The 9242-nt window shown below is 45.2% G+C and overlaps 1 protein-coding gene across 1 annotated transcript in view; it reads left to right on the forward strand.

Annotated features, from left to right (window-relative positions):
- The first annotated feature begins 606 nt into the window (after positions 1 to 606).
- PUF60 (poly(U) binding splicing factor 60) overlaps positions 607 to 9242 on the forward strand; it is a 49671-nt gene continuing 41035 nt past the window's right edge. Inside the window, exon 1 of the mRNA XM_075063361.1 lies at positions 607 to 715. The gene's annotated coding sequence lies outside the window, so the exon portion shown is untranslated. The remainder of the gene's footprint in view (positions 716 to 9242) is intronic.

The following is a 9242-nucleotide window of genomic DNA, read 5'->3' on the forward strand; positions in this document are numbered from 1 at the left end:
CCCTTGGTAAATGGTTAATTACTCTCTGTTAGAAATTTATGCCTTTATTTCCAATCTTATGCCTTATTTCCAGTGACAGAAACTGCAGCCAGGGAGTTATTCAGAGTGAACTATACAGGTCCTTTTAAAAAAGAGATGAAAATGATGGCACCTCCCACAAGGCATTCTGTTAACTCTATACTGGGCTGTGCTACTCCAACGTGTGTTAGATAACACATATCTCCTGTCTATGTGTTCCATTCTGTGCATCCGAAGAAGTGAGCTGTAGCTCATGAAAGCTCATGCTGAAATAAATGTTAGTCTCTAAGGTGCCACAAGTACTCTTGTTCTTTTTGCGGATACAGACTAACACAACTGCTACTCTGAAACCTGTTAGATAATAGGTTCCCAAGCCTAGAGGCAGGAGAGGGAATGTGACATTCCACCCTCACCCCTTCCTTCTGTAGCCAGTTAAAATGTGTGTAAGGGAGAGAGCTTGTTTGTTTACAGCTTCATTCTGCTTGTTTCCCAAGTCTCGTTTAATCTTTGTTTTTGTTTGTCACTCACATTTCCTAAAATAAACTAGATTCTATATTTTTCTTTTTTTTCTTGTATGTGTTTATACTTTAGAGAAGTTCCCATCCATATAATTTTCCAACAAGTGTGCCTGAACTCTTGGAGTTCAAACCACCGTAAAAGGCCGACCTCCTTACAGAAGCAGTGTTCATAGCAACAGGTATCCAGTTTCTATTTATTGCTTTTATAAAGATAGTTATCGACCTGCCACTCCTGTTTTCTTCTTCTTCTTCCTTCCATTTCTCTCCTCCTCTCCCAACCTTTTCCGGGTGTGTTAACTAGGCTAGATTCCATGATAGCCATAGTAGAAATAGGGACTAGCTGCATTTCAGGAGTAATTGTTAGGTTGTAATTGGATTATGTTATCACTGAGGACTTGGTAAGAGATAATACTCTTTGTGGCTTTGCCAGGAGATAGGGAAGTACTAGACCCAGTTCACTCTCCCCAAATCTGCAGGAGAAGAGGATGGGAAGAGAAGAAAATACTAGGCTTTCCTGAATAAATTCACTTGACCAAAAGGCATTAGCTCTCTCACACAGGCAACAACTGGAGGGCCCTTGATACTCCCATACAAAGCAACTTTTCTTGGAAATACTCTGTACACAGGCACTTACATTAGTTGCAGCAGTGTTGTATATTTGACATTTTTCGATATCTCTTTAGAGGAAAGTGGATCTAGCGTAGGACTGGGAATTGAGTTTGTGTCTGCTCTGACAGCTGAATTGCTGCGTGGCCTTTGGCAGTCACTTTACTCTGAGCTTTGGTTCTTGACCACTTGCCACTCCCCTCCCTCCCCCCCCACAACTGGATAATTTGGGTTTACTTTGGAGATTGAGTTTTAACACATGAACATTTTAAGATGTTTTGAAGCTGTACAAAGCTAGGTAAGTGCTCACTATTATTTTTATGAATAACAGCTTTGCAGTTCACCTTTAAATTAATGTGAAAACTGAGTAAATCCCTTGTTGATATGCTGAATCCCACCTTGTAACTAAGCTGTGGGTAGCATTCTATACAAAATAAGTTTTAATTGAACATTTTAAAAGCTGTTTCTTCTCTCCGTTTTGTTCTGAATCCTTCTGGCACTTCGACATTCGCTTGAGGACATTTCAGAAAGCATAATTCTATGATGTGACCATGAGACTGAGACTTCTGTTTTCTGATATTACATGGATGCTATCAATGAATTATATTTGTTATGTGCAAACAGGATATATAGTCCCAACCAATAATTATACATACTTGGTTTTAAAAGAGTTTTGAAGCTGAAGAGGAAAACAATCACGAGCAAAACTGAATGAGAGGACATTTTTTTAAAAGATCAATTATAATTGGGAGTTTTTAAAGACAATTTTACTAGATGCCCAAATACTATATTTGCGCAATCATAAAAGAGGACTTCATTTTAAAATGATCTGGTTAAGAGGGAAAGTGAAAGCAGCAATAAAGGAAAGGGAAAATATTCCCTCTAATCACGAATGGAAAAATGAGTAACATGATATGAATAGCAGCTATCAATTGCAGGCTATTGATAAGAGAAGCTAAAGATATAATTGAAAATCTACGACTACTAGGCTTAAGGACAACAAGAAGGAATTTTTTAAATATACCCCAAACAAAAGAAATCCTAGCAGTGCTGTAAGTCTGCTACGAGATGGGAATAGTAAAATTGCTGATGTTAAAGAAATGGCAGAAGTAGTCAGTGAATATTTCTATTCTTCTGTGAGTGATCGACTGCATGGATTCCACTCTTGGTGTGCATGCGTCCTATGTGGATAAGATCAAATTCTTTTGGTCACGAGTGTCTATTTTGGGCCTTTGCCTGAGGTGCCCTTGGAGCTTCCCTCCTTTCTCTCTGACACACTGCTCTTTAAGCTCTCAGGTATGTCTAGTGTAGACTTGATAACCCGTCGACTCCTGTACTCCACTGGCGCAAGAGGCACAGGCAGAGTTGATGGGGGAGCGGCAGCAGTCGACTCACCGTAGTGAAGACACCGCAGTGAGTAGATCTAAGTACATTGACTTCACCTACGTTATTCATGTAGCTGAAGTTGCATAACTTAGATCGATTTTCCCCTCCTCCTCCCCCCCCACCCCCAGTGTAGATCAGGCCTCAGTTCCTTCTTACTGCCTGTGCCAGTGAGACAAAAACCTTGCAGTGCCTGCTTTCTCTGCTAATGGTACAGTTTTCCTTAGTTTGTATGTGTTATTTTGGTAGTGTAGTTAGGATGTTTTTTCTCCTTTTTATGACCATTGGGAAAAATATATTTAGTTTTATTTATATATTTTCTTCATTAAATAATTTCAGTTAGCCTAGGACACCCCCTTCCCACCTCTCCCTCTCCCCCCAGTCATCAAGGGACTCTTTGGTGGACTTAGTACCAGAGTGACGGTCATATCCAAGCCACCAGCTTTTTGGAGTCACTGGTGTGTCAAGTTAAAGGAGTATCCCCAGTTCTGACCTCTCCTTTACTGAAGCAAGGCCTGCCTCGCAGAACGAGCTCCTTTTCCTCTTCTGCTGAGATACCAGGTAATACTTTGGGACTCTAAGAAAGAGTCCTCAAGGCAGTGGTCCCCAACCTTTTCCGGGTGGTGGGCGCCGGACGATGAGCCACTGAGAAGTGGCAACATCAAGAGGCGTCACCTCTGAAATGCTGCTGAAAATCAGCTGCATTTCGGCGCTTGATAACACCACTTTTTGGCGGCATTTCGGCAAATGCTTGTCCACCAGCCAGTATGCAGGCGCCATGGCAGGATCAGCCCGCTACCAGTACAGGGTCCTGCCCTTTGGTCTTTCTACAGCACCAGGGGGATTAATCAAATGCTTGGCAGGTATAGCAGCTCCTCTAAGGAGGCAAAAAATCCAGGTGTATCTTTACTTCAATGACTGGCTGATTCTTGGAAGATCACCCCAACAGGTGACAAGTTCTATTCAAGTAATTCTAAAACCCACTTATACTTCTAGCATTTACTTCATTCTCTGCCAAGAGGTTCCACAGGTAGAGTCTGCATTGTGTGAAGAAGTACTTCCTTACGTTAGTTTTAAACCAGCTGCCTATTAATTTCATTGGGTGACCTCGGCTTTTGTGTTGTTTGAAGGGGTAAATAACATTTTCTTACTCACTTTCTCCACGCTATTCATGATTTTATCGACCTCTATCATATCCCCCCTTAGTTGTCTCATTTCTAAGATGAAGTGTCCCAGTCTTTTTAATCTCTTCTCATATGGAAGCTGTTTCATTCCTCCCCTCCCGCATCATTTTGTTGTCCTTCTCTATCCTCCTCCCAATTCCAATATATCTTTTTTTGAGAAGGGATGACCAGAACTGCACACAGTATTCAAGGTGTTGGTGTATCATGGATTTATATAGTGGCATGATGATATTTTCTCTTATCTATCTCTTTCCTAATGGTGCCTAACGCTCTTCTCATTTTTTGGACTGTCATTGCACATTTAGCAGATTTTTTTTCAGGGGACTAACCATGATGACTCCAAGATCTTTCTTGAATGGTAATAGCTAATTTAAACCCCGTCATTTTGTATGTATAGTACAGATTATGTTTTACAATGTGCATTACTTTACAGTTATCAACATTTAATGTCATCTGCCATTTTGTTGCCCAGTCACCGAGCTTTGTGAGATCTTTTTGTAACTCTCTTATTCCGAAGGGAATTCTGCACCAGAAAAATTATGCGCACAATATTTTAAAATTCTGCAAATTTTATTTGTCAATAAATACATGTGGCTCTAGCATGGCAGTGGGGAGCACAGGCCACTGGCTGCATTGGGGTGGGAGATCACCCTGAAGCCCCCACCTCCGCCAGTACAGGGACTCAGCAGTGAGACTGCACCTGATTCTGACACAGTGCAAGGGCTGAGCCTGACCCAGAAACACCCCAGGGCCATCCCCCTCTGCGCCAGGTGTGGGTGCCCAGGCTCAGCCCAGCAGGATCCTAGTATGGAGGGGCTTAGTGTGAGGTGATACAGGTGTGGGATGAGAGGTTTCTGTGTGGCGCAGTCTGGATGTGGGCGGCTCAGTAGATCTGGATGCACAGGGGCTCATTGGGAGGTTCCAGGTGCAGGGGCACTGGGACTGTGCAGGGGATCCAGTGAAGGTGGTTGGGGCTCAGTGGGGGGTCTGGGTATGGAGGGCCCAGTGGGAGGGTCTGGGTGCTGGGGGAATGGGGCTTGATGGGGTTGGGGTGCAGGTGTAGCTGGCTGGGGGTCAGCGGGGTGGGGCTTGTGAGGGTTTGATGGATCTGCTTAACCAGGGAGCTTCAGCTGCTGCCGAGGGATGCTGCATACTGGGCTCCTGCTTCCCCCCACGCTTCCCCTTTTCTTCTCCACCCCTTTCCCCATCCCTGTCCTATTTCACCCCCCTTCCCTCATTTCTCCCAGGCCCCTTAGCCCCATCATGGGCACTCAGTCTTGAACAGAAAATAAGAAGGCTCCCAGCACACAGAAGGGGAGCACAACTGGCACTAGGACCCCATTGTTTGTCATTTATGGACCTAACTAAAGCTTTTGATTCCATCCATCGTGAAGCATTATGGAAAGTGCTGTCTAGGTTCAGTTGTCCATTGTCGATGTCACGGTGTAAATGTGTGGGACTCACCCCTGTGGCACCTCCTGCTGGTGTCTTGGGAATTAGCTCGTTTCCAGCCTTGGAGTGCTTTCTTTAGGCCAGTGTCCCACTCCTGCTTGGCCTCTGCATTCCTCCCTCAACTCCTGTTACCTGGGATGTTCTCCCCTGGCAGTAACCCCTCACTCTCAGGATCTCCCCTCCCCGGGGAACCCCCTATCCCCACCTCACCTCAGTTGTAGGCTACTGCCAGTCACCAAGTAGCCCTCGCTCCCTGGGGCAGACTGCAGTATAAGCCACTCATCATAGGCAATGTTGGGTCTGGACCTGCTGCCTCTGCCTAGCCTTGGGCTGTCCCTGGCAACCCCACTACTTGTTTGGCCTTCTACTAAGCCGCAACTGGGGGAGTTTCCAGGCTCCCTTGGCCTTCCCCCAGCCCTACTCCACTCCAGGTACCTTTTCTGGCTCCCTGCAGCCAGACCCGTCTCCCCCTTCCTCTAGAGGAGACTGTGGCCTGGTCTACATTATGCGTTTTAGGTCGAATTTAGCAGTCCAAAATTGAATTAACCCTGCACCCATCCACACAACAAAGCCATTTACTTTGACATAAAGGGCTCTTAAAATCTATTTCTGTATTCCTCCCCGACAAGGGGAGTAGCGCTGAAATCAACATTGCCAGTTCGAATTAGGGTTACTGTGGACGCAATTTAACGGTATTGGCCTCCTGGAGCTATCCCACAGTGCACCATTGTGACTGCTCTGGACAGCAGTGTGAACTCGGATGCACGAGCCAGGTAGACAGGAAAAGCCCTGGGAACTTTTGAATTTCATTTCCTGTTTGCCCAGCGTGGAGAACTGATCAGCCATCCAACACTGATGTTGGTGAAACGTCCCTTGTGATCCAGTGTTTGCAGCACCACTGAAAAGTACCGCTTGCGGTTTATATACTGGCTGCCCTGGTCCTCCGGTGCCAAGATACAGATATGGGTTCCATCTATCACCCCACCACAGTTAGGGAATCCCATTGCAGCAAAGCCATCCAATATGACCTGTACATGTCCCACAGTCACTACCTTTGGTAGCAGCAGCTCAGTGATTGCTTTGGCCACTTGCATCACAGCAGCCACCACAGTAGATTTGCACACTCCAAATTGATTCCTGACTGACTGATCGTTGCAAGCGATCGCCACTCGCTTCTCAGCTGTGAGGGCTGCTCTCATTTGGTGTCTTTGCACTTCAGGGCAGGGGAAAGCAAGTCACAAAGTTCCATGAAAGTGGCCGTACGCATACGATAGTTTTGCAACCACTGGGAATCGTCCCACACCTGCAACACTATGCGGTCCCACCAGTCTGTGCTTGTTTCCTGGGCCCAGAATCGGTGTTCCACGGCATGAAGCTGCCCCATTAACACCATGATCTCCAAAGCACTGGGGCCTGTGGGTTGAGAGAATTCTGTGTCCATGTCCTCATCACTCTCGTCGCCGCACTGTCACCTCCTTGCCTGGTTTTGCAGGTTCTGGTTCAGAATAAACTGCACGATCATGTGTGAGGTGTTTACAATGTTTATGGCTGCTGCATTGAGCTGAGCGGGCTCCATGCTTGCCGTGGTATGGTGTCTGCACAGGTAACCAGGAAAAAAGGCACAAAACAGTTGTCTGCCGTTGCTTTCACAGAGGGAGGGGGAGGAGGAGGGGGCCTGAAGACATGTACCCAGAAACACTCGTGGCAATGTTTTTTGCCCCATCAGGCATTGGGATATCAACCCAGAATGGACAGGGGAGACTGCGGGAACTATGGGATAGCTACCCACCGTGCAACGCTCCGGAAGTCGACACTAGCCTTGGTACTATAGATGCACACCGCCGAATTAATGTGCTTAGTGTGGCCACGTGCACTCGACTGCATACAATCTGTTTCCAGAAATCGATTTCTGTAAAACCAGAGTAATCCTGTAGTGTAGATGTACCCTGTGTGTCTGCTCCTGGCTTCTCTGGCTTTTCTATAGGACCAGCTGAGGCCTGATTGAGGCCCGAGTAGCTGCTTCCCTCTGCAACAGCCCTCTCCCAAGACTGTCTTTATATCCCTCAGGGCAGGAGCGGGTGACCACCCTGCTACACACAGTTAGTAATTCTGCAGTTTCATGTTTGAATTCCTTCAGAACTCCTGGGTGAATCCCATCTGGTCATGGTGACTTATTACTGTTGATTTAATCAATTGTTCCAAAACCTCCTCTCTTGATACCTCTAGTTGGAACAGTTCCTCGGATTTGTCACCTAAAAAGAATTACTAAGATGTGAGAAACTCCTTCACATCCTCTGCAGTGAAGACTGATATAGAGAATTCATTTAGCTTCTTTGCAACCGTCTTGTCTTCCTTCAGTGCTCCTTTAGCACCTGGATTGTCCAGTGGCTCCATTAATTGTTTGGCAGGCTTCCTGAATCTGATGTTCTTAAAAAAAATTGCTGTTAGTTTTTGTGGGTTTTGTTAGTGGCTCTTCAGATTGCTTTTTGGCCTGCCTGAGTATACTTTTACATGCGACTTGCCAGATTTTGCGTTCCATTCTATCTTTTTCAGTAGGATTTGACTTCCTGTTATTAAAAGCTGTCTCTTTGTCTCTAACAACCTCTTTTATTTTGTTGTTTAGCCGTGGTGGGATTTTTTTGCTGCTCTTACTGATTTGTTTCATTTGGAGTATACATCTAGTTTGAGCCTCCATTATGGTGTTTTTAAGACGTTTCCGTGCAGCTTGTAGGCATTTCACTCTTGTTGCGTTTCCTTTTAGTTTAACTAGCCTCCTCATTTTTGTGTAGTACCCCCTTTTGAAATTAAATGCTGCTGTGGTGGGTTTCTTTGGTATTTTCCCCCTACAATCATTTTAAATTTAAATACATTATTGTCACTTTTATCCAGCAGATCAGCTATATTCATCTCTGGGACCAGATCCTGTGTGCCAGTTAAGACTTAACTGAGAATTCTCTCTCCCCTTGTGAGTTCCAGGACTAGCTGCTCCAAGAAGTAGTCATTAATGGTGTCTAGACGTTTGATCTCTGCATCTCGTCCTTAGGCAACGTGTTCTAAGTGACTGTGTGGGTCATTGAAGTCCCTCATTATTATTGGGGTATTTTCCACTCACTGAGACCATTCAGTTCTGTGCTTCCATGTCACAAGACCTGAGTTTTTATTTTATTGAAGCAACACTGCACCCTACACATCTTTCTTACTAAGATCTGGTCTGCACTAGGAAATTAGGTTGGCATAACTAAGGGTATGCCTACACTGCCCACGTTACAGCGTATCCACGGCAGCACTGTGACGTGGGCAGTGTAGTCACACTTTATCACTGGGGGAGAGCTCTCCCGGCAATAAAAGAATAGCCACCCCAAACGACTAAAGTTTTAGTGCTGAAACCGGCTGTGTCTACACTGCCAAAGTGTCTCACGGCTGTGAAAAATCCACACCTCTGAATGACACAGTTAAACCACTCTAACCTCCAGTGTAGACTGCACTAGACCAATAGAGTCTCCCATCAACCTAGCTACTGCCTCTCGTGGAGGTGGATTAGCTACACCAGGGGTCGGCAACCTTTCAGAAGTGGTGTGCCAAGCCTTCATTTATCACTCTTATTTAAGGTTTTGCGTGCTAGTAATACATTTTAACCTTTTTTAGAAGGTTTCTTTCTGTAAGTCTATAACATGTAGGCAACCTATGGCACGGGTGCTGAAGGCGGCATGCGAGCTGGTTTTCAGTGGCACTCTTGCTGCCCAGGTCCTGGCCACCAGTCCGGCGGGGTCTGCATTTTAATTTAATTTTTAAATGAAGCTTCTTAAACATTTTAAACACCTTATTTACTTTACATACAACAATAATTTAGTTATATATTATAGACTTATAGAAGAGACCTTCTGAAAACTTTAAAATATATTACTGACACTGTCATAACTAGATAGGTAAGGTAAGGGTTAAGTTTCTTTTACCTGGACAGGGTAACCAAACACCTGACCAGGGGACCAATCAGAGAACTGGATTGTTTAAAGTCAGGGGCGGGAATTTGGATACTCGGGGTCTTTTTTGTTTTCTCGGCTGTGAGTAAACAAGGTTTCCT

The sequence above is a fragment of the Chelonoidis abingdonii genome, chromosome 2 (genome assembly GCF_003597395.2).
Source record: "Chelonoidis abingdonii isolate Lonesome George chromosome 2, CheloAbing_2.0, whole genome shotgun sequence".
In the NCBI taxonomy this organism is placed as follows: domain Eukaryota; kingdom Metazoa; phylum Chordata; order Testudines; family Testudinidae; genus Chelonoidis; species Chelonoidis abingdonii.